General features: G+C 40.6%; 1 pseudogene; it reads left to right on the top strand.

Moving 5' to 3' along the window:
• LOC133493947 (piwi-like protein 1) lies at window positions 1–24534 on the top strand (annotated as a pseudogene).
• The last annotated feature ends 561 nt before the right edge of the window (window positions 24535–25095 follow it).

The raw sequence follows: 25095 nt of genomic DNA, 5'->3' as shown, positions 1-25095 counted from the left end.
ATGCCAAATATCCACTCAGCATCCTGCAGCACAGGTATGTGTATGTATGTATGTACGTATGTATGTATGTATGTATGTATGTAAATATAAATACAGTCACTCACATTTGAAAAATGTACGTGTGTGGTCAGTCATGCTCGGGGATAAAGTTGCAGGTGTGATTAGGGATGGAATCTCAAGAACTTAAAATAACTCACTGGACTAGTATAACAATTATAAATTAAAAATAAACGAATACATAATTAAAATAAGAAACTAAAATTTCAAACTCAGAAATGGTAATTTCCAATTTCAACTGTTATTAGTAGAACATTATATAAAACGGTATTTCAAAATTTTCATCAATAAAAATTCTTAAACTGACAAACTTTAGCTGAAGAAAACTTAAATGCACTGGCCTGTCAAGGAATAAGCATGAATGGTCTGTACCCGCAATGTTTTGAAAATGCTGAAAGTTCAACATGATCGGCATTAGTGGCAACAGGCTAGCGATACATTGTAACAAACATTCCTGTTGCCAATCATCATGTGGTGTTGCGGGAGGTGGGGGGGGGGGTGGCACACATCGTGGGACTACCGTAAATAGGAAGCCAGCTAGCTAGAACGCGTGTTTATGTGCATGTGTGCGACGTATTGGCCACACCTGGATCAAGCGACGAGGTGGATGATAGTCTAATGTCTTTTTTTTTTTTGGGGGGGGGGGCACGGTGTCACACGATCAACCAAAACTGCCTCACATTCGACGCGTTGAGCCCCCCTGGTGTAATTGAATTTCCTCTGACAAGGCTTATTATGTTGATGGCTTTTGATGTAACTGCGCTCGCAGTACGTGAAGCAGCTCTGAACATGCGCTTTCGGCCTAACTTCCATACATGCTCGGTACGGTTAACTTGCATTTCCTGTTTCCAAGTGAATACTGGTTGTTTTGGAGCAGGCTTGTTTAGTGAACAACGTTTATGAAATAAACACGTAAATTAATGTCAAGACTACACAAAATAAGCGACGTCTTTCAATATCTATTTTTTCTACTCGTAACAAATTTTACCCACGTGATTTTTCATGCTCGACTGTGCAGATTTGCGAGCACGGAGGCGCGCAAGCACGGTCGCTTGCGCCAAATGTGAGTGACTGTGTGTGTATATATATATATATATATATATAACACTTTCTGGATTACAAGAATAAAACAAACCTAGTTCAGTGGTGGGTTATATTTGAGCTTTTCCCAAATGTTTAATAGGTGCATGAATCAGGATTGACTGACAATATGGCCAGGCTACACAACAAGCATCTTGCAGTAAGAGTCAGCCATCATGCTGTGTATCGACGTGAGCCATAAAGTGCTGCGCAGTGAGACTGTTCTGGACTTTATGATTAACCTGAGGCAGAGGTGTGGACCTCATTCCTTCACTGATGTCTGTACCAAGGAGCTTGTTGGACTCATTGCTCTCACGAAGTAAGAAGCATTTTGACCCGAACCTAATGAGATAGATTTGTTTGTTTGTTCAGTTGTTGTTTTGTTTTGTGTATGTTTGTTTGTCAATGTTAGGTACAACAACAAAACCTACGGGATTGATGACATTGCTTGGGCACAGACGACATCTTCAAGAACTACTATAAAAATGTTGGTTGCCAGAACGACGAGTCTCGAACTCCTGAAAGGGAGAAAAATTGATTAGTCAATCTACTATTAATAATGTTGCGTTGGACGTTGAGAGCATTAGAGATCCACTTTAAGTATTACAATTTTATTTGTACATATAAAAAAAAACGTTTGTGAGCATTTCACTAGGTTGTACAGAGACTACTGTGTTTTGAGCTTCCTTTATGAACTTATTTCTCAATGTTAACTGAAATCCCCTTGAAAGGGAACATTTTAATCATTGTGGTTGTGGTTAAAGTGGTGGCTGGACCACACAAAACTACATTTTAGTATGATACAGTTTTTACACTACTTGAGATGCACAAAATTAAACAAAACAAACAGACAAAAGTCAACATTTAAAAGATTTGTGGGAAAAGATATTGTTATTACAGTAAAATGTATTTTTTGTATGGGCCACTTACCTTGGAAATTTCAATCACTGCAATAAGAAAACTATTCATTAAGACAGTACTGTAATAAATCTCAAACTACAGTAGTAAGAATTATGTCTTTCAATACTTTTGAAGGCTGGTGTTTGTTTTTCCATTTGTTAGCCATCTAATGGGTATGAATTTTTTTTTTAAGCGACAGGGTGTGGAAATCCAAGACACCAATCAAGTTCTCCTAGTCAGCCACGTGAAAAGGCTTGCTCGAGGTCAAACACCTCCTGGACCACCTTTGCTCATCCCAGAGCTGTGCTACCTCACAGGTTCTCACTCCAATACGCACGTCAAATTCTCTGAGACTTGGTTAACGCCTTGGTGATACACAAATCCTGAAGTTGACCCTGATTCCTTGTGACAATTGGATTACTTCAAAAGAGCAATAAAAGACATTTACATCCTCGTTTGCTTGCAAAAAACTTGTGAGAGTCTAACCCACAAGGACCACAAATCCATCTTCAAATGTCCTTGAAACTGCCTAACACACATTTGTTGTCTGAACTCACAACCATTGACATCTACTCAACATCCCGATCCAATCAAGTGACTGAATGCAAGTGTGTCCATGATAACCTTTCAAACATGGAGGCCAGCATGGGTGACATTGGAAATGTGAATCTCTTCTCATTTTCTTCACTTGGTTAAACAAGGCTTTCAAATAGTCCTGAAAAAAGCTGTGATGCCCACGTCATATTGAAAACAAACTCCAAAAGTGTTTTCCATAGTTGCCCAACTCACACTGTTACACCGCACATCATTTTTCTTTGAGGAAGAAAAGGTCTGGGTTCTTATTGGTTCAGCTTGTTTCTTTCTCAGGCCTGACTGACAAGATGCGAGCCGACTACACCATCATGAAGGACCTGAGTGTGTACACCAAGCTGGTCCCAGAACAGAGGGCAGGATCCCTTCAAAGGTTTTCAGAAAACATAAATGAGAGAGTGTCCTTGTGTTCAAATTGAGACCTGATTTGGTTGTCAATTTTTCCCAACTGCTGTTCCGCTGGAACCTTCATTTTCTGGTTAATTTATGACTCACCTATATAGAAGTGAACATTGAAGAAAACTGTTGTTCAAATAGAGGCTTTGAAGTCTTTAAATTATTACTTGCATTCTTAATTTCATACCTCCAAACAAGCTTGGGGCCTTTTCTGCATACTCTTTGATGAACGAAGTGTCATTGACCTCAGCTTCATAGCAGACAGGTCGGTCTGAAGCCTCTAAATGATCATCATCTGGATTACATTTATGTTGATATTCCCCCGAAAAATTTGGAATTCAATTCAAGATTTGTAAATAATCAGTTTGAAGTGCAGTGTGAAATCATATTTCCAATGATGAAATCAGGCTACAAACAACAGAATTTCATTAACATGTGAGAAATGAATACAACGGTATCCTTTTTTTTCCCCGTCTGTTTGCATTTCTTGACTAAATCCATTCCTCATACTTTTGGTCATGATAAACCGTGATGTGAAATTTACAGACTTTTCACTTGACTTGGCAGGGACACTGAAGTCCAGAGAGAGTTGGCAAAGTGTGGTCTCAACTTTGACAGGCAGCTCCTCAGTTTGACTGGCAGAATCCTCCCACCAGAGAGGATTATCCAGGAATCAAGATTGGTGGAGCTGGAGTTGTGCCTCTTCAATCCATGGACATTGATGCCTGTGCCCCTTAGTATGTTTGCAACCCCCCGGACAGCTGATTGGGCGTTAGAGGTGCGTGGGTTGCCCTTGATTTCCTCTCCACCTCTGCAAAACTGGCTGCTGCTCTACACCCGGCGGAACACAAGGGAAGTGCAAAGCCTCCTGGAGATTCTCTATAAAGTGGCAGGCCCACTTAGGATCTACTTTCAAAAAGCGGTCATGTGAGGGCCATACAAAGTCTGCAATAAGCCATACTGAACTACGGGATGTAGTTTAAATCCAGTGTTGGCCGGCCATTTATTTTTCTTCTCCTTTTTAGGATTATGAAGATCATCGGGAGTCTCTGCTGAGAACACTGCAGCACAACGTTCAAGCTAAAACAGATGGTTGGTGGCAAAATATGTTCTGAAATTATTGGACATGAACGATAGGTCATTTTGTTTGTATCAGTGGGGTAAATGTTTCCAAATATATTCATGAATCAATTACATTGACAGCTTGACAACTCAAAAGTTAACTTGGAGTGAATGATATTTCAAATGATGACTCAACCAAACGAAAACATCTTCACTGCTGCTGTCTCACACTTTTTTTTTTTTTTTAGGTGGTAGTGGTCCTTGCCAGCAATAGAAAGGACAAGTATGACTGCATGAAGAAATACTTGTGCGTGGATTGCCCCACTCCTAGCCAGTGCGTTTTGGCTCATACCCTCAGCCACCCTCAAGCCCTCATGACTATTGCCACCAAGATTGTGTTGCAGATGTCCTGCAAAATGGGAGGAGAGCTTTGAAGTGTGGAGATAACTGTAAGTCACAGGCACAAACTGGATTGTTGCGTGGACTCGATTGCTACCACGATATTGCTGCTGGGAAAAGGTCCGTTGGGACTCTGGTGGCCAGCCTCAAGAATATGAGCAGGTATGGGAATCGAACAATGCGACTGTGACTTCTCCAATGTGTAACATTTGTTTTGTCTTTTGTCAAGGTGGTACTCAAAGGTCAAACTGCAAAACAGAGGTCAGGAAATTATGGATGGACTGAAGATAGCCATTGCTGGTAAGATCAAAATCTTGCACTAACAGTAAAATGAATGGAAATGCTCCTTTTACCTAAAATGGTTTTTTTTTTTTCAACAAAACTGAGACAATTGTTTTTGGCAATAAAGAAAAGAGAATTACTGTGAGTAAACACTTGGATGCTATCCTTTAAAACCAAAGACCAAGTCTGAAACCTTGGTGTTTCGATAGATTCTGACCTGACTTTCAACAGTCATATAAAATCAATCACAAAAATATTCAATCATAGGCAGAAAGTTAGTCAAAGAGATGTGGCACAAAAAAAGTTGAATTTCCAACTTTGTGAGGATAAAATGTGAGTCTATTGAACCATTGTCTCCAGCTATCTCTGCGAGACTAGCTCTTTTTAATATCGGGTCACTGGATAACAAATCAATGATGATTAATTACATCATTACAACCATGATCTGGACTTTTTGTTGTTAAATGAAACCTTTTTTTTTTTTAATTAAAGGTGACCCAAAGGGTATCTTTCATTTTTTTTTAGAATTTAATTTTTCCACACTTCTATATACAAAGAGGGAAAAAAGAGAGAAAAAAATACAATTAATTTACATTCATTAACAGTGGGATAATAGCTTTTATTTCATCTCCAATTATCTGATCTAGCATGTCATCCTCAACCAACTTCATACCCTTAAGTGAGCAAAGACATACAGTATATATATATATATATATATATTTATATATATATATATATATATATATATATTGTCATTTTCTGGACCCTTGATAGTGTGCGGTATTAATCCCAAGCATAAGAATAATCCTGATTTTCATAATTATCTCCATGTTTTATTTAATGTCTTTCCAGTATTTTAAAATGATTGGACAGTCCCAGAGCACATGAAAATGTGTCGCCTTATTCTGTCCACAATCTCTCCAGCAGGAGGTACTTGCATCCCGAGGGATCCTCTGAGCTGGAACTTCCAAAAAATCCAACTACATTTTTCCACCCAAATTCTCTCCAGGATAGAGCAGAAGTACTTTTCCACTGGTTGGAGATGATCTTTATCCAAGTTTCCACTTGCAGTTTAACGTTACTTTCCTTTTCCTATTTCTCTTATATATATATATATGGAATCATCACCATCACCGTCACTAATTCCTGTAATATTCTATAAATCTTAGATATGTTTCCACCCCCTGGGTCTGACTTATAAGCAAGAAGGAATACCTTAACCAAACAGTTTCTGATTCTTCATTTTTCATTATTTTCTCTTTGTAATATCTCAATTGCAAAAATCTATAAAAGTCTTGAGTGGTTAATCTAAACTGATTCTTTAGTTCCTGGAATTGTTGAAGTGCACCCCCATCATAAAGATCACTCTGTATGATGAGGGCCTTTTCTGCCCATTGTTTGAATCTTATGTCAAACCCGTTGGGTGGAAAATGTGAATCATATCCGATCCATTTTATTATCCAGTATGGTTCATTATGCTTGTTTTCATTAATTATTCAATGCCAAATCTTGATGGACACTTTTATTAATGGGTTGGGGTCTTTTAAAAACTTAACCAGGCCTCTGTCCCCTATGATGGCTTGTAATGGAACATCACTTAATATCATACATTCTATTTGTTTCCATTTTGCTCTCTAGGAAGGGTTACAAATGTCGACTTAAATTTTTATCTGCACCGCTTGATAGTAATTTTTAATATTTGGGAAAGCAAGGCCTCCCTTGTCTTTTGATAACTGGAGAGTCTTATAACGAATTCTTAGTCTCTTGGTTTGCCAAATAAATCTTTATTAATTTGTCTAATTCTCGAAATGCCCCTTTTGGGAGCTCTACTGGTATATTTTGGAACAGACAGAGTAATCTAGGTAGCACGTTCATTTTTATTGTTTCCACACTCTATCCTAATCCTAAAAGAGGAATCTGATTTAATTTTAGAGATTAAGGGTCGTAGTTCTCTGATATAATTGTTTCCAGTTTTATAGGAATATTCACCCATAAGTATTTAATTGTTTTACAATTCCAATTTACGTTGAGTTCTTCCTTGACGGGCTGGCTAGGGGAATAATTGAATGACAAAATTTTAGTTTTGTGTGTATTCAATTTATAACCTGATACCAGGCCATATTCTCTTTGAATTATTCTGGGAGGGATTTGGAGGTCTGTCCCAAATATATCAGAATATCATCTGCAAATGGAGCAATTTTATGTTTTTCATCCGTCACCTTGATGCCCTTTATCTTCTCATTCTGTTTGATCCACTGACTCAGTAGCTCGATAAAAAGAGCAAACAGTGCTGAGAGAGGGCAACCTTGGCGACAACCCCTCTGCAGGTCAAAGCCACCGGATAATCCTCCGTTGAGTTGTATTTTAGCAATTGGTTTGTGATATAAAGCTCGCATGGTCTTAGAAAAATCATTACGGAATTGGAATCTTTCTAGTATCTTATAATAAAAAAAAAAGCCAATCGATGGAATCAAACGCTTTCTCCGCGTCAAGCCCTAATAGGACAGTGTCTAGTCTGTTCTCGTTTGTTGTTAATTACATATAATGTCCTCCAGACATTGTCTTGGATTTGTCTTTGTTTTATGAAACCTGATTGATCCAACTGTATAATATCTGGGATTATTATTTCAAGGTCTTCTGCTAAAATTGAAGTAAAAGGATTATAGTCCACGTTCAACACGCTGATTGGCCGATAATTAGAGCAGTCTGTCGTATCTTTCCCTTCTTTTAGTATTACTGTAATTGTTTCTCTCCAGGATGGAGGAATTTCTCCTTTCCTCAAGACCCAGTTAAATGTTCTAAGCAACAGTGGGGATAACAAATCTTATACCACTCTCCTGTAAACCCATCAGAACCTGGGGTCTTCTGGGGTTTTAATCTAGAGATTGCCGATTGAAGTTCATCTATGGATATATCGGACACTAATTTTTTATTCTGGTCTTCTGTGATTGTTGGGAGACAGAGTGGTAGAAGCAGAGATTCAGGTGATTTATCCCCTTTACAGTCCATCTGTGCATAGAGTTTTTGGTAATATTTTTCAAAGGTATTATTAATATCCTGAACTTTGTATTTAATTTCTTTAGTAATTGCTTCTTTAACTTTGTATATTGCCCTTTCTGCTTGTTGTTTTCTCAACCTATATGCCAAAATTTTGGCTGCTTTACTACCTACTTTGTAATTCCTCTGTTTAAAAAAAATATAGATTTTTCTGAATCTCTATTTCAAACATTTCCATTATGTCTTTTTATTTCCCTGATTCTCTGACTAATTTCCAATAGTTTCTTTTTTGTTTTATTTTGGGTCTTCCAATTCTTTCTAGTTGATTTAATTTTTGTTGTTTTAACTTCTTGTGAAGTGCCAGTCTAGCAATGATCTTCCCTCTTAAGACAGCTTTACCTGCATCCCAAATCATGAGATGGGAGACATCCCCATTATCATTCTCTGACAAATATAATTTGATGTCTTCTTGGAGTTCTCATTTTATTTTTTCTTTAAGTACATTTAAATTAAGCTTCCAAGAAAACAGGTTTTTACTGTTTTTAAAAATTCAAGTCCAATTAAACTGGGCTGTGTTCTAAAAGATCCAATAACCCAATTTTACAGGACTTTACAAAAGCAATATCTTTACTATACATCAAGAAATAATCAATTCTCGAGTATGTTTTATGTGGTGGAGAATAAAATGTATAATCTCTGGCCGTGGGGTTTAACTCCCTCCATACATCACAAATGCCCATCTTTATTGCAACCTTTTCCACTTTTTTGGATATGGTATTGTTTTGCGTCTGACTTAATCTTGATATATCCCATTTTGGATTCAATCTCAAATTAAAATCCTTGCCACAAATCACAATTCCTTGGGCTTGTGTAATGATCTAATCAAAGATTTGTCTGTAAAATTCCCATGTTGCACCTGGGGGACCATAAACATTTCTAAAAGTAGTTTCTGCCTGTCAGGTTCACCAATCAGACATTCATTAAACAGGACAAAAAAGGAAGCAAAGACACCAGTTCAAGTCTCGCAAGGAGAGAGGAGAGGAACTGTCTCGTACAATTCACCACTGCCCTCTCTGTTTATCCTCTCCTCAGCACCTCTATTTATTTAGTTTTGAGACGCCCCTTATTTACATGGATGTTACAAAAAGGAGACAACAAGCAAAACAGTTTGAAACAAGTTGTACATGTTTTGTTCATGCGCGTGTGCGTGTGTGTGAGATTGCTGAATACATGTGTGGTCATTATTTCTTTAACAGGCAGCAGTTCTAACAGTTCTGATGATTAGATGTTTTTGTTCTTGCTATCTCCTGCTAGGAGGCTGCCACGTTATCTAAGGCAGAGTAAAGCATTTCTTTATTAGAAGCAAATGTATGATAATTATGATCACAATTATTCCTGCACTGCCCCTTTCAACCTCCCCACAACCAAATTATATCTTCCTTCTTTATCTATGATTTCTCATATATTTTCAAAAATCACCCTTTTCGTCTGTGCCCTGTTTTGTATGATGATGAATAGACCCAATTAAAACTATTAAGTTTAAGGTCCTCTGTATCAGTGAAATGAGTCTCCTATACATCAATCCTATCTTTATTAATTTTGCCTAGTATTTTGCTCCTTTTTATTGAATCAGGCACACCCTTTACTTTATAGGATGCTATCCTTATCGAGGAGATCTGGTTTTCCATTATGATTCAAATATCACTTCTAAAGTTATTACCCCTCCACTGTGTTTACAATAGCAGCATGAGTAAATAAAAAAAGGAGAGAAAAAAATATAAAAAGAGAAACCAAAAAAATAAACAATAAAGGAGACAAAACACATGTAGATCCCGAACATTGTACATTGAAAAGATTTCACCAGTGTTTCAGCTTGAGCTTCCTGTTTTGAGGCCATGATTATGACCCTATAGGAGCCGTGTTGTTATGTCAGCTCAGAGGGGAAGACTCTACATGTCACTGACCGTAGAGGGGCCTCCTTTAAGTGTTCTGAACAGTCCATAACTTATATTTACTCAGATATTCCCCAGTCCTATATACTTTTTTAATAATGTCGTAGAAGTAACCCAAATCTTATAGTGATGGTGATTTATTTTTTTCAATTTTACATTTTATAGTTTATTCACTATCAATTTGCCTATTTACCATAAACAATTCTTTCTCCCAATAAAATAACATCTACCGGTTAGTGCGTCTGAAGATGACCAGTTTCTTTTTAAAGCCTTCCCGTGGCTTCTCGGCTTGCTCCATCCCTTCTCTCAGGATTCAAGATCTGTTCCACACAAAGTTGTTGACTCTGTCAACCCAGATTACTGGAGATTGATTTATCGCCACGGACACACCTCATTTCACCATGTCCTTTGTAGCCTCCTCTGCTGAGTTGTACGTGCATGTTTCTCCCTTGTAGAACACCCTCATTTTTGCTGGGAAAGGAGTTTGGAACTGGACATTGTTCTCCTTAAACACCCTCTTCACTTCAACTCAATCCCGGCACTTCCTGAGTATCTCCAGTGCATAATCATGGGTCATGAACACTTTTTTACCTTGATGTAAAAGTTCTCTCTTTCGTCACACATGTTTCAAGATTTCCTCTTTAATTTTGCTATTTGAGAATTTCACGAAAATAGATCCTGGTGGTGGGTCTGGCAGGGGCTGTGGTCCTGGCAGGCCGTGAGCACGTTTGATCCTCAGATCTTCAGGGTGTGGCAAATGCAAGTGTTCTTTCATAAGATTCTCCATGAGCATCGTCAACCCAGAATTGTTCTTGGACCCCTCCGCTACACCATGAATTCTTGGATTTTCCCGTCTTGCTCTTCCCTCTTGGTCAATTAGTTTGTCTTGCAACTTAACCTGTGACTTTGGCAGCTCCCTCAAAGCTTACTCGAGTCCTTGCATTCATTCCTCTGTGGTTGCGATTCTCTGTTCGGCGTCATCCAGTCTGTTGTTTATGACCTTGATATCGTCTCGTATTTGTCTGAGAGTTTCCACACTTTCGCTCCGAAACTCTTAGTTCTTGCAGGATGGTTAGCAATTTAGCCATACATTCATCTTTCTGTAGCATTACCTTCTCTGCCCCTGAATGGCTAGCGCTTGGTACATCGTCGTCGACGGGATCTTCCTCGGCCGAAGGAGGTTCTTCTGCTGTCTGTGGGACAACTTTCTTCTTTTGTTTGGGCATATTATAAACCCCTCTTTGTCTTCTTTAATTCACGTGTGGGGAAAAACAAAAAAAGTATATGGCGTTGATAAAGTAAAACTTCATCAGGATGGGGAGCTTCTTGCTGTTACAGTATGGCTGCTCAACCAGAAGTCACCGATATCAGGAGCAGGGTTTAAATCATTTTACCGTGGAGAAGATGGGAAGAGAAATGGAGTAGAGGGTTATTTTAAAGGAAGAGCTGGCTCAGAATGTCTTGAAGGTGAAAAGAGTATAAGATTGAGTGATGAGGCTAAAATTTGAAATTGAGGGTGTAATGTATAATGTGAGTGGCTATGCCCCACAGGTAGGATGTCACCTAGAGTTGAAAGAAAATAAAATTCTGGACGGAACGAGATGAAGTAGTTGTGAACATCCCAGACAGAGAGGGAGGTGTGATTGGTGCAGATTGTAATGGACATGTTGGTGAAGGGAACTGGGGCGACCCAAGAAGTGATGGATAAGTACGGCATCCAGGAAAGAAACTTTGAGGGACAGATGGTGGTGGACTTTTCAAAAAGGATGGATATGGCAGTAGTGAACACTTTTTTTTTTTCTAGAAGAGGCAGGAACATAGAGTGACCTGTAAGAGTGGAGGTGAGACGTACTCTTCTTCTTCTTCTTTTCCTTTCGGCTTGTCCCGTTAGGGGTCGCCACAGCGTGTCATCTTTTGCCATCTTAGCCTATCTTCTGCATCTTCCTCTCTAACCCCAACTGCCCTCATATCTTCCCTCACCACATCCATAAACCTTCTCTTTGGTCTTCCTCTCGCTCTTTTACCTGACAGCTCCATCCTCAGCACCCTTCCACCAATATACTCACTCTCTCGCCTCTGAACATGTCCAAACCATCGAAGTCTGCTCCCTCGAATCTTGTCTCCAAAACATCCAACTTTGGCTGTCCCTCTAATGAGCTCATTTCTAATCCTATCCAACCTGCTCACTCCGAGCGTGAACCTCAACATCTTCCTTTCTGCTACCTCCAGTTCTGCTTCCTGTTGTTTCTTCAGTGCCACCGTCTCTAATCCGTACATCATGGCTGGCCTCACCACTGTTTTGTAAACTTTGCCCTTCATCCGAGCAGAGACTCTTCTGTCACATAACACACCAGACACCTTTCGCCAGCTGTTCCAACCAGCTAGGACCCATTTCTTCACTTTTTTACCACACTCACCATTGTTCTGGATCGTTGACCCTAAATATTTGAAGTCCTCCACCCTCGCTATCTCTTCTCCCTGTAGCCTCACTTTTCCTCCTCCACCTTTCTCATTCATGCACATATATTCTGTTTTTCTCCGGCTAATCTTCATTCCTCTCCTTTCCAGTGAATGTCTCCATCTTTCTAATTGTTCCTCTGGGTGCTCCTTGCTTTCACTGCCATATCACAATATCATCTGCGAACATCATGGTCCAAGGGGATTCCAGTCTAACCTCATCTGTCAGCCTATCCATTACCACTGCAAACAGGAAGGGGCTAAGAGCTGATCCCTGATGCAGTCCCACCTCCACCTTAAATTCTTCTGTCACACCTAAGGCACACCTCACCATTGTTCTGCTGCCATCATACATGTCCTGTACTATTTTAACATACTTCTCTGCCACACCAGACTTACGCATGCAGTACCACAGTTCCTCTTTTGGTACTCTGTTATGGGCTTTCTCTAGATCCACAAAGACACAATGTAGCTCCTTCTGACCTTCTCTGTACTTTTCCACGAGCATCCTCAATGCAAATAATGCATCTGTGGTACTCTTTCTAGGCATGAAACCATACTGTTGCTTGCAGATACTTACTTCTGTCCTGAGTCTAGCCTCCACTACTCTTTCCCATAACTTCATTGTGTGGCTCATCAACTTTATTCCTCTCTAATTCCCACAGCTCTGAACATCCCCTTTGTTCTTAAAAAATGGGAACTAGTACACTTTTCCTCCATTCTTCAGGCATCTTTTCCCCCGCTAATATTCTGTTGAATAAGTTGGCCAAAAACTCCACAGCCATCTCTCCAAATTGCTTCCATACCTCTACCGGTATGTCATCAGGACCAACTGCCTTGCCATTTTTCATCCTTTGTCGTCCCTTTCTGACTTCCCCCTTACTAATCATTGCCACTTCCTGGTCCTTCACACTTGCCTCTTCAACTCTTCCTTCGCTCGCATTTTCTTCATTCATCAACTTCTCAAAGTATTCTTTCCATCGATTTAGCACACTACTGGCACCAGTCAACGCATTTCCATCTCTATCCTTAATCACCCTTACCTGCTGCACATCCTTCCCATCTCTATCCCTCTGTCTGGCCAACCTGTAGAGATCCTTTTCTCCTTCTTTCGTGTCCAACTTGTTGTACATGTCTTCATATGCCTCTTGTTTAGGCTTTGCCACCTCTAACTTTGCCCAACGTCGCATCTCGATGTACTCCTTTTGCCTCTTCTCAGTCCTCTCAGTGTCCCACTTCTTCTTCGCTAATCTCTTTTCTTGTATGACTCCCTGTATTTTGGGGTTCCGCCACCAAGTCTCCTTCTCCCCTTTCCTACCAAAAGACACACCAAGTACTCTCCTGCCTGTCTGTCTGATTACCTTGGCTGTCGTAGTCCAGTCTTCCGGGAGCTTCTGCTGTCCATCGAGAGCCTCTCTCACCTCTTTCCGAAAGGCCGCACAACATTCTTCCTTTCTCAGCTTCCACCACATGGTTCTCTGCTCTACCTTTGTCTTCTTAATCTTCCTACCCACCACCAAAGTCATCCCACACATCACCATCCTATGCTGTCGAGCTACACTCTCCCCTGCCACTACTTTACAGTCAGTAATCTCCTTCAGATTACATCGTCTGCACAAAATATAATCCACCTGCGTTTTTCTTCCTCCGCTCTTGTAGGTCACTATATGTTCCTCCCTCTTCTGGAAATAAGTGTTCACTACAGCCATCTCCATCCTTTTTGCAAAGTCCACCACCATCTGTCCCTCAAAGTTCCTTTCCTGGATGCCATACTTACCCATAACTTCTTCATCGCCCCTGTTTCCTTTACCAAAATGTCCATTACAATCTGCACCAATCACAACTCTCTCGCTGTCTGGGATGCTCAGAACTACTTTATCCTGTTCCTTCCAGAATTTCTCTTTCAACTCTGGGTCACATCCTACCTGTGGGGCATAGCCGCTAACCACATTATACATAACACCCTCAATTTAAAATTTTAGTCTTATCACTCGATCTGATACTCTTTTCACCTCCAAGACATTCTTAGCTAGCCCTTCCTTTAAAATAACCCCTATTCCATTTCTCTTCCCATCTACTCTGTGGTAGAATAATTTAAACCCCACTCCTGAACTTCTAGCCTTACTACCTTTCCACCTGCTCTCTTGGATGCACAGAATATTTACCTTTCTCCTAATCATCATGTCAACCAACTCCTGAGCTTTTCCTGTCATAGTCCTAACATTCAAAGTCGCTACACTCAGTTGTAGGCTCTGTGCATTCCTCTTTTTCTTCTGACGATGGATCCGATTTCCTCCTCTTCTTTGTCTTCGACCCACAGTAGCTGAATTTCCACCGACGCCCTGCAGGTTAGCAGTGCCGGGGGCGGGCGTTGTTAACACGGGCCATGACCGATCCGGTATGGGATACTTTAGATGAACGCTCATATTTGTTTGGCACAGTTTTTACGCCGGATTCCCTTCCTGACGCAACCCTCTGCATTTATCCGGGCTTGGGACCGGCCTACAGATTGCACTGGTTTGTGCCCCCATAGGGCTGCATTGGAGGTTAGATGTAAGCAGGTGGATTATATTTTGTGCAGACGGTGTAAAATGAAAGTTCCCGACTGTAAAGTAGTGGTGGGGGAGAATGTAGCTCAACTGCATAGGACGGTGGTGTGTAGGATGAGTCTAGTGGTGGGTAAGACAATAAAGACAAAGGTAAAGCAGAAAACCATGTGGTGGAACCTGAGAAAGGAAGAATGCTGTGTGGCCTTTCTGAAAGAGGTGAGACGGGCTCTTGATGGACAGGAGGAGCTCCTGAAACACTGGACTACTACAGCAAAGGTGATCAGAGAGACAGGCAGGGGAGTACTTGGTGTATCTTCTGGTAAGAAAGGAGGGAAGGAGACTTGGTGGTGGAACCCCAAAATACAGGAAGTCATACAAGGGAAGAGATTAGCGAAGAGGGACACTGAGGAGTTCCGAAAGGAATACATTGAAATGCAACGTAGGGCAAAGGTAGAGGTGGCGAAGACTAAACAAGAGACATATGACGACATGTACACCAGGTTGGACATGAAAGAAGGAGAAAAGGATCTCAACAGGTTGGCCAGACAAAGTGATAGAGATGGGAAGAATTTGCAGCAGGAGGTAAGGGTTATTAAGGAGAGAGATGGAAATGTTGACTGGTGCCAGTTGAGTTCGAAATAGATGTAAAGAATAATAAATTTGATGAATGAAGAAAATGAGAGAGAAGGAAGAATAAAGGAGGTAAGTGTGAAGGGCCAGGAAGTGGCAATGATTAGTAAAGGGAAAGTTAGAAAGGCACGAAAGAGGATGAAGGCGGTTGGTCCTGATGACATACCTGTGGAGATATGGAAGCAATTTGGAGAGGTGGCTGTAGAAATTTTGACCAACTTATTCAAAAGAATACTACCAGGCCTGAAGAATGAAGGAGGTGTGCTAGTTCCCATTTTTAAGAACATAGGTGATGTGCAGAGCTGTGGGAATTATGGAGGAATAAAGTTGATAAGGGACACAATGAAGTTATGGGAAAGAGTAGTGGAGGCTAGACTCAGGACAGAAGTATCTGTGAGTAACAGTATGGTTTCATGTGTCGAAAGAGCACCATATATGCAATATTTGCCTTGAGAATGCTCGTGGAAAAATACAGATAAGGTCAGAAGGAGCTACATTGTTTCTTTGTGGATCTATTGAAATCCGATGACACAGAACCAAGATGGGAACTGTGGTACTGTATGGGTAAGTATGGTGTGGGAGAGAAATATGTTAGAATAGTACAGGTCATGTATGAGAGCAGCAGAAGAGTGCTGAGATGTGCTGTAGGTGTGACAGAAGAATTTAAAGGTCAAGTGTCATCCCTATAAACATTGTAAAGAAGATATTGGAATGAAAAATACATAACATTATTCACTTCAATGTCTATATGAAAAAATAAATGAGCAGAGAGCGCGTCTTCGATCTGCAAACTTGTGGATGTGCCATTCGACATTCAAGTGGTAGCCACATTGGCTGCATCTTCTGTTCCTGAGGTCACATTGGGGCATTCTCCATTCTCCATGAAAACACGCTGTGCCACCTACTATGGGAGACGAGCACGCCTCTTCTGACACGGAAGCTCTTTTCGAAGAAGAGAACATCTCACAACCGAGTGAAGTGACTGGGGCAATATCTTTTTGAGCTATATTTGTATTTGCATTAATGCGGATCACCACCAAAGCGCATGCAACCAAACCACCTCCCCGCCTGATCCACCTCCACGATGGTGGTGAACAACGGCGCCTGAAGCCACGAGCGACGACGGCGTGGTCAAACCACCTTCCCGTCCGATTTACCTCCACGGCGGTGATAAACAATGCCACCTGCAAAAGACGACGAGGATGCGGCCAAACTGCCTCCCCGTCCGATCCACCTCCACAGCGGTGATGAGCCACTGCAGCCCGGCGCCGTGATGACCCACCCCGTCCACCGATCATGGCTTCGGCCGTGGTGGCACATCGACAGATTTAAAAAACATACAAAACAAAACATGATTAAAATGAACATCTACACATTTTTTTTGTAGTCAGTTTACCCATTACAGTAAGATAGAGGTAAGTTCACAATTGACCCCTCTGTGGATGTTGCGCAATCCGCGTCACTGACCAATCAGAGGCCAGAGATCTGCATAATCTCAGACTTAAATCTCAGACAACGCTGGCTGGATGGTCCAGTATAGCTTTTGGTAGCGTTTTATTGCGTATTTGGGTTCTTTAACAATAGATATTGTTAAGAGGTGTAGTCACAGACTTTATAATAGTGACGACAGGTATCCTGAAAGGCTAGTTGGTGGAGTTCAATTCGTACCCTTTCCAAAACCGAAGACTCAGTACGAAAAATGTCTTTGATGGATCAAACTTTGTGGAAGACCGCATCATCAACTGAATCCATCTAAAATCAACCGGAACAGAAGACCGAGTACGAAAAATGTCTTTGATGGATAAAACTTTGAGGAAGACCGCATGATCAACTGAATCCATCAACCGGAACAGATATGTTTGTACGAAGGTAAGTCCTTTGTTTGATTTTTCAATACATGTCTCATATAAATGAATTAGCATTCTTCGCTTGCATAACATAGGTACGTGTGAATGACTGACACACTTGATCTGTGTTGAGCGATATTTTGCGATGATCTGACTGCACAAACGTGTCTCTATTCGGCGCTCCCGAGCGAAGCTAAACCGGACTTTGTTTGCACGAAGGTGTGCCGTATATTTGATTTTCAATACATGTCTCATATAAATGAATTAGCAGTTCTTCGCTTGCATAATATAGCTACGTGTGAATGATTGACACACTTGATCTGTGTTGAGCGATATTTTGCGATGATCTGACTGCACAAATGTGTCCCTTTGTCCGCGGCTACGCTAAACCGGACTGTGTTAGCACGAAGGTATGCCCTATATTTGATTTTCAATACATGTCTCATATAAATGAATTAGCAGTTCTTCGCTTGCATAATATAGCTACGTGTGAATGATTGTCATACTTGATCTGTGTTGAGCGATATTTTGCGATGATCTGACTGCACAAACATATCCCATTGTTCGCGGCTAATTAGCTAAGCTAAACCGGACTAGCAGTCCTAAAAGCCTTCGATGTGCACCGAGACACCAAGACTGAAGGAAGGATATTTGAGGACACTAAAGTAGTGATTGTCGTACTCGGTCGGGACTTACGTAGGTTCGGCACTAATTCAAGAATAATTATTGAGGGGAGCGCGTGACGTTACACAAAGAAATCGAGAGAAACAACTCGTAAATCAAGCCTCCCGTTCTTTTCCTTCATACGGCGGTTCACAAACGGCTATACAGATACATATACAGATTCTGCACACAAGTGTGATATGTAACACGAAAATAGGAAACTGTCAATGACGAATTTGTCTTTGGGTTATAATATATTATATTATGTGGCTTCTCGGTCTTCCTCTGACTCTGGAAAGATCTCGCGCTAATATCAATGGTTTCTCCGTCGATATGCATGTAAATACCATTGAAATACCGCTCACTGAAATACTTGAAGCCCTGCTGTATGCTTTTCAACGATATTTCACTATTCGCTAAGAATGCGAGTGAGAAATCAGCCGGTAAATCGGACAATTTCGCTCTAGTCTTTTCTTCCTGCGCCGCCATTTTTGCTAATTGTTTGTCTGAGGTTAGCACATGTGGGGTGACGTCACTTCAGGAGGCGTGGTTAAGTGCTCTGTATGGAGGGGTAAATTGTTAGTGGCACACACTTGAACAAGGGGCAACTTAAACATTCACTGACATGGCTATAAACATTCTAAAATGTAATGAAAAATACATGTAACATTATTCACTTCAATGTCCATCCAAAAAAATAAATATGAGTGGAGAGCGTGTTATTCATGCGCAAAGTTGCGGACGTCTCACTCGACATCCAAGCGGTAGCCATATTGCCTGCAATGTCATCAGCGGACGTCACATTGGAGCATTCACTATTGAAAACACTTAGTGGCACCTGCTATGGGAGAAGAACAACAGAGATTTTCAGATTTTTTCCGACGCCCCTTCTGACACAGAAGCTCTATTCGAGGAAGAGAACATCTCATCGTGGCAATTTTACCCTATTGTTTCGAGCCATTTTAGATGATATGCCGATCACTTCTAACTAACAACAGACTCTCCGACAGTATGTATGACCGTATGTAGCGTACTCAGGTGCAAGCGACAATAACCCCGTAAAGCGACCCCTACGGCGCGGCGATTAGCCACCTCGGCGGTGCCACGATGTGCCACCGTGGCCCGGTGCCGAGATGCGCTACCCCGGTGGCGTCGGGTTGAGCCACCACAGCCCGGCCACGAGCATTGTTGTCACTTGCTGAAAGAAGGGTTACGTCATCCCACCCAAACTATGATTTTTTTTTTTTTATTAGCTCTATACACACCTGTAATTTGGAAGCTACGAAGCTCTCGTCCTTTGCACCTGTACAATCCATTTTTCACGACGAACTGGGTCTTTTCGAAAAGTATGAAGAGCGAATCCATCCTCCCGAGTGTTTGAGCAATATCCAGCAATACAACGAGCCGGCATTTTGCCAAACACAAAGGAACAAAGAGCTACCTTCCCGCAGGTAAAACTGGTATAAACACACGAGGCTGCCTGAGTGGCCTCCTGCTGATAATGTCACTTCCTGCTTCACCTCCAAAATAAATCCCTCGAGCGGATTTTCATGGCGGGACTTACAAAAAGCCATTTACGTCAAAATCATGTTCTATGGTGGAAAAATGGATGGGTCCATTCCGGCTGCTTTTTTTTTTAAATATTAAAACATACTCAACATTATGCTTTTCATGTCAGTAGAACTTTAAGTTGCACGGGACAAGCTTAGAGTATTTGAACTTTATTTTACACTTTTCGTGTTGTTCTTGACCTGCCCAATTTTATTATATCTAACACATTAAAGTAATCTGGCTTTCATATTAGCCTTAATTATAAATATAAACCTTTTTAAACTTGAGATTATGCAAGTTCCTGGATGCACGCCATCAAAATATGACAATCCGGGAACAATGAGTCCATGGAACTGATCGAGGAAAACAGATTTGGAAATCCCAAATTAGACCACGGTTCTTTCTTTGTAGTCTCATTGTATTGCAGTTTTATAACTGTTCTTACCAATTTTTATACTTGGTTCAATATTTTTGCTCTGCATTGGTTTTGTTCTCTCTCAGTATATTAATTAAGGAGGTCTGTCTGAAGATGCAGCTTGATCATACTTTTTGCGCCACCGCAAATGTCTCAGATCAGAATCAGAATCAGGTTTATTTGGCCAAGTGTGTAAGATTCTGTTCGTGGACTTTAGTTCTGCATTCCACACCATCCTCCCTGAACTCCTCTCCTCCAAACTTCTCCAGCTCGGCCTCTCGCCTGCCATCTCCCGGTGGATCTTGAACTTCCTGACGGGCAGGACAGAACAAGCGAGGCTGGGGGACACCACCTCATCCACATGCATCATCAGCACCACAGCACCCCAAGGTTTGGTCTTCTCACCTCTGCTCTTCTCGCTCTACACTAATGACTGCACCTTGTGGCACCCGACTGTTGAATTCCTGAGGTTTGCAGATGATACTACGGTCATCGGCCTCATAAAAGACAGGGACGAGGCTGCAAATCGACTGGAAATGGCGAGACTGGAGCTTTGATGTTGTCAACACAACCTGATGTTGAACACCCTTAAGACTGTAGAGATGATTGTGGATTTCAGAAGGCAACCCTCACCTGACGCTATCCAACTGTCTTGTGGCAACTTTTGAGACCTTCAAATTCTTGGGAATTAGAGTCTCAAAGGACCTGAGGTGGGAGACGAACAACAACTCCATCCTCAAAAAAAAAAAAAAAAAAAACAGGAAAGGATGTACTTCTTGCGGCTTCTGAGGAAGCATGGTCTGTCACGCGAGCTGCTGAGTCAGTTCTACACAGCTGTAATCCAATCAGTACTGTGTACCTCCATCACAGTCTGGTTTGGGGCTGCCACAATAAAGGACCAATTACGACTGCAACGGACAATCAAAACGGAATGAATGGATTATCGACACCACTCTACCCACTATTGAGGACTTACACGCAACGTGAACTACGTCCAGAGCCGGTAGGATTCTTTCGGATCCTCCACATCCTGGCCACCAGTTCTTCCAGCTCCTTCCCTCGGGAAAGCGATACAGATCAATGCAAGTCAAAACTAGCAGGCATTCACACAGTTTTTTCCCCTCTGGCAATTGAGTCATTACATTCTTAATCAGCAAATTTACCATTTTCTGACTTGTGCCATTGTTGGGACACTCACGTTCTGATGGTCCAATCAATAAGAGTATTAGTAATTTATTTTTGTAGACAATCGCATGATTCGTCACTTTGACCTGCTCGGTTTGCATAACTGTCATTACACTTGTCAAGCTTTACCCAATGTGGGATGTTGTCACACTTATCTCGTACCTGTTCTAAATGAAGAAGATTTTAGATCTTGCATGACTTTTATATGGAATAGTTTCTATAAATAGAAATGTCTCTTCTTCTTTGTTCTTGCTACTTTTTTGTTCTTTGTTCTATATCTCATACCAGACAGCACCGTCTGCCGGAGAAAAATCTTTGGGTTTTTTTTTTACACACTTTGCTAAATAAAGGTGATTCTGATTCTGAGCCGAGACAGTGTATGGGCATCAAATGAGATCCTTCCATAGTACACATTAGTCACAACATTTGATTGAAGATTTAGCGTACTTTATCTTCTTGTCTTGCAGACATCACTGAATATCTTCATCCTGAGTGGCAGAAACCAGAAACCCCTCACATTATAGAGGAAATGGAGGATGAAGAGGTCCACCACATCAAAGAGGAAGAGAGCCAAATTTGGTTAAAAAAAAACAGGTGGAAGGAGCACACCCCCACATCAAGAAGTGAGAGAAATTGGAGCCCGCTCCCGTTAAAAAGAGAATGTAGAAAAGTACCCTCACATCAAACATGAAGTAGAGGAGGACATCAAGTTACCATCGACTGGTGTCCCTTTGAAGAGTGTAGATGAAGGTCAAAGTGAGGATAGCAGAGGGGTGTAGCCCCCAAGCAGCAGCTCAAGTCAACACATAGCAACAGAAGGTGATGGAAGCCACTGTGGAGGATCACAGCCAGATGGCCTCTGAGCTACCTTATCAGACAGTGATGACACAACATGTCAGGTTCACCAATCAGACATTCATTAAACAGGACAAAAAAAGGAAGCAAAGACACCAGTTCAAGGCTCGCGAGGAGAGAGGAGAGGAACTGTCTCGTACAATTCACCACTGCCCTCTCTGTTTATCCTCTCCTCAGCACCTCTATTTATTTAGTTTTGAGACGCCCCTTATTTACATGGATGTTACAAAAAGGAGACTGCAAGCAAAACAGTTTGAAACAAGGTGTAAATGTTTGTTCATGTGCGTGTGCATGTGTGGAAGATTGCTGAATACACGTGTGGTCATCATTTCTTTAACAGGCAGCAGTTCTAACAGTTCTGATGATTAGATGTTTTTGTTCTTGCTATCTCCTGCTAGGAGGCTGCCACGTTATCTAGGGCAGACCAAAGCATTTCTTTATTGGAAGCAAATGTATGATAATTATGATCACAATTATTCCTACACAACATCACACTCTTCTGACTATGATGATGAAAGGGGACAGGCTCAAGTTAATAGGACACTTCAGACTGACAACAAACAATGGAACTGTTTTCAGTGTGGGAAAATATTTGGAATGACAATATTTTGAAAAAACACATGAAAACACACAGCACTGAGAAACCTTTTGCCTGCTTAGTTTGTGGTCAAAGATTCTCTCGGAAGCAACACTTAATACACGCAAGAACCCACACTGGTGAGAAACATTTTTCCTCTTCAATTGTGGTCAAAGATACTGTGAGAAACAAAACTTAAAAATACATACAAGAACACACACGGTGAGATTTTTCTGCTCCGTTTATTGGCAAATACTCTTTTATACATTAATGTGCTTTGTGTTTTCAATATAACTTTTTGATATAAAGTGTTAGATATGGTAGTAGGGGTCATTTGTTATTTAAGCATTTGTAAATTTGTTAAGAACCAAAATTCTAGTTTGCCAGATATCAGTGTTATTGCATAGACCAAATGGACAGGTTAAATGGTTTCATTTACTTTGGTTTTGCAAGTTGTTTTGCTTCCAGTTTCATAACTGGTTGTGGAAATTACAAGTTAAGGTTACATGACTGTCATTTTTCAAGATTGGCCGTTGTGCTACAATAGTTTCACTTAAAAAATTACATTGGATTTCATTAAGATATTTTTTATGTGACAGACCTTGTGATATAATGACTAGTACCAGAAGAGGAGTTTATGCAAAGACATTTGTTCCTGAGCCTAATTTTTGTCTTTTAATTTTTCACAGGAAAACCAGCAGGTCTTTTTGATAAAACACATTCTGATTGTGCCCCTTCCCTAAAGCTTGCTGCAGAAATGGCTAACAGATCATCAATGGTACAGACACATAAATCTGCAAAACATATGACAAGGTACAACCAAATAAAAGACAGAAAACACTCAACTGCACAAGCTCTGCTGGAGTTTTCAGGTATACAAGGTGAACATTCATATGCAAAACAAGCCACACCATCAGAAACATCTGTGACTAACTCATCTTCAGAATGCGTGGACAAGTCACCATTATCTGTTGATGCGACATCATCTCGATCAGAAAATTTATCATCATCGGAATCTGCTGAAAAACAATCGTGCAGTTCCCAGCGATGCAAGATGAAAAGGGATGAATATCAAAGACTTCTTATTGAAAATTCTCATCTAAAGTCAGCATTAGAGGATTCAAGAATAACACAGGAGACTTTCAAAGACAACAACAAAGAAGTGAACTATTACACAGGTCTTCAGAGCTACAAAACAATGATCACTATTTTTGAGTACATTGAAGAATTAATTCTAGAGAAAACACACACACACATCGTTCTTAAAGTAAGTTTCAAAAGTTCATTTTAGCCTTGATGAAACTGAGACACAATTTTCCTGAACAAAACCTGGTCTATAGATTTGATGTGTCTCACGCAACTGTGTCTCGTATATTTTTGTCTGTTATTCACGTAATGTACATCAGGCTACAAAGATATATTTACTGGCCGGAAAGAGAAGACTTGAGAATGTCAATGCCGCTAGAATTTAGAAAATATTTTTCCTTAAATGTTTGTGTTATGATTGACTGTTTGGAAATTTTCATCGAGAGGCCTTCAGATTTGAAATCCCGCGCTCAAACATGGTCGTCTTATCAGCACCACAACACTGCCAATCATCTTCTTGGAATTACTCCTCAGGGTTCAGTTTCGTTCATTTCAAAAGGTTGGGGAGGTCGCACAAGTGATAAGTACATTACTGAAAACTGCGGGTTATTAAAAAAAAACTTCATCCAGGAGATGTAGTGCTTGCATATCGGGGTTTTGACATAAAAGAGTGTGTTGGTTTTATGTGTGCTGAGGTAAAAATACCTGGATTCACCAAAGGCAGATCTCAGTTGCCAGGATTAGAGATTGTGAAAACACGCAGTATTGCATTCATGAGAATTCATGGAGAGCGTGTTATGAATTGAGTTAGAAATAAATACACAATCTTATCTGGAACATTTCCAATGGGTTATTTATTAAGTCCAAATGGTTGCACCCCTGCAGTAGACAAAACTGTACCTGTATGCTGCTGTTTGGCTAATTTTTGCAGTTCGGTTGTACCTTTCAATTGACGTAAAATTTGCAAACTGTTTTTAAGCATGTAGAAGTTGTTGAACTTTACTTCCTGGTGTTAATAAATGAAATATTTGACTTCCTTAATTGTTTAATACCAGTTTCTTTTGTTCTATCCCCTTGATAGAATTTGGGTAAATCAATAATTGCTTACGCCCTTTTAAATTTAATAAATCCCTTCAAAATTTTCACTACTCTGTTGCTCTGTACAAAAATTAAAAAAATTCAATACACTGAACAAAAAAAAAGAATGGGTCAAGATTGACGTCCCTCCTAGCCAATGAGATGCCAGGAAGATGCTACGTGATAGCCAAAAGAGAGAGGAGCTTAATCCCGTCAATTTCAAACCAAGATAAAGGGTGTTAATGTTAGGTGGAATTTGGAGGCTGCGAATTCAGTACCTGTTTTCACCATACGTATCCTGAATTGTCCTTCGTAACTAGATACAGTGGTACCACTACTTATGAAATTAATCTGTTCCGGAAGTCATTCGGTAACCTTAATTTTTCACAAGTAGAAGCAGATTTTATATCTAACTAGCCCTAATTCATTCCAAGCCCCGCTCATTCAAAGAACATAATATAAAGAATAATAAAAATGTATGCTCATT

Source organism: Syngnathoides biaculeatus, chromosome 20, assembly GCF_019802595.1.
Source record: "Syngnathoides biaculeatus isolate LvHL_M chromosome 20, ASM1980259v1, whole genome shotgun sequence".
NCBI classification, from domain to species: Eukaryota; Metazoa; Chordata; class Actinopteri; order Syngnathiformes; family Syngnathidae; genus Syngnathoides; species Syngnathoides biaculeatus.
The sequence above is the reverse complement of the archived record's forward strand: the minus strand, read 5'-3'. Positions and strand labels throughout refer to the sequence as shown.